Raw genomic sequence first — 1,626 nt, 5'->3', positions numbered from 1 at the left:
ACACATACTTGTTAAAGATAACCTCTCTTCTCTTCTCTTCTCTTTTTTCTCTCTTCTCATGCAGCCTGAGCAAAAGAGGTGGCCATGTTTGCCCACAGCATGGATAACAGCAGCGGTCCTTTTCTTCCTCCCAACTTTACTGCTCCTGCTGCAGAACAAGAGCGACCCCGAAACCTCCAACCTCCAGCTGGCTACGAGATGACAGAGTCAGCCATAGGGCCCAGCTCAAGCAGGAAACCACACTGTCTTGCAGTATGACCTGAGCCGGGGGAAATTGCAGTAGCCGGCATGGTTTTGGGAGCGTTGTGGCTGGTTTCCATCTTTGGAAACTCCCTCGTTTGCTTAGTGATCCGCAGGAGCAGGAGGACACAATCCACCACCAACTATTTTGTCGTCTCCATGGCTTGCGCAGACCTTCTCAGCAGCGTCGCAAGCGTGGCCCTTCGTGCTGCTCCAGTTTACCTATGGCAGGTGGCCGCTGGGGAACGTGAATGTGCAAGCTGGTGAAGTGGTAAGGTACATACAGTACCTCACCCTGGCGTCCAGATGTACGTGCTCCTCTCCATATGCGTGGATCGGTTCTACGCTATCGTCTACCCCTGAGCTTCAAAGTGTTCCGAGAGAAAGCCAAGAAAATGATTCTGGCCTCTTGGCTCTTTGAGGCTGCATTGGCATCACCGGTCTTCTTTTTCTATGGCTCGACAGCACGACCACTGCAACTTTTTCTCCCCACTTCTTGGGAAGGAGCTGCCTACAGTATCATCCACCTCTTGGTGGTCTTGCTGATCCCATCCATCGCCATTATGCTCTTCTACCAGAAGGTCATCAAGCACATTTGGAGATTTGGCACCGATGGCATGACTGTCAGGAGGACAATGAATATTGTCCCAAGAACCAAGGTGAAACCATCAAGATGTTCCTGATGTTAAACTCGGTGTTTCTCTGTCCTGGCTCCCTTTTTACGTGGTCCAGCTGTGGCACCCGCAGGAAACAGACTACAGAACAAGTCCTTGGTTTTCCTGGCATCACTTGGATCTCGTTCAGTTCTTCAGCCTCAAAGCCAACCATCTACTCCATCTACAATGCCAACTTCAGAAGAGGGAGAAGAGACTTTTTTGCATGTCCGCCATGAAATGCTACAGAAGCAATGCGGTACACCATCACCACCAGTTCCAGGATAGCCAAGAAAAATCACGTTGGGATCGCGGAAGTTCCAGCTTCCGGCCAAAACGGTCACCAAAAGACTCCGTCTATGAGGCTTTTAACAGAGAAGCAAAGGAAAAAAGCTTGCATGGCCTATTCAGTCCAATCTCCCAAATACATTTGTCTAGTCGGATTCATTGCTTTGAAAATTTCCTACGTTCCCGCACAAGAAGGAGCTTTCTCTCGGTGTTGAACCAAGTATAGTTACAGGTTTTAATGCAACTTTTAGGGAAGAAAAACAGATGTTTTATTTTATTAAATGCGTTGGTTTTGATGTGTCCAGTCCTTTTCCTTTCGGTTACGTTCCACTCTGTGGAACACTCTGCCTGAATCACGAGCGTAACTTTGTTCCAAAACAGAGAAAAGCCCTTACACTATGAGTACGTAGGGGAAAAAGGGAAAGGGCAACCACTGCTGTTTATA

The 1,626-nt window shown here is 48.4% G+C and overlaps 1 pseudogene; it reads left to right on the top strand.

Moving 5' to 3' along the window:
• The first annotated feature begins 84 nt into the window (after positions 1 to 84).
• On the top strand, positions 85 to 1,331 carry LOC129200709 (probable G-protein coupled receptor 19; annotated as a pseudogene).
• The last annotated feature ends 295 nt before the right edge of the window (positions 1,332 to 1,626 follow it).

The sequence above is a fragment of the Grus americana genome, unplaced genomic scaffold (assembly GCF_028858705.1).
Source record: "Grus americana isolate bGruAme1 unplaced genomic scaffold, bGruAme1.mat scaffold_424, whole genome shotgun sequence".
Taxonomy (NCBI): Eukaryota; Metazoa; Chordata; class Aves; order Gruiformes; family Gruidae; genus Grus; species Grus americana.
This window is presented reverse-complemented; position numbering and strand designations above follow the sequence as displayed.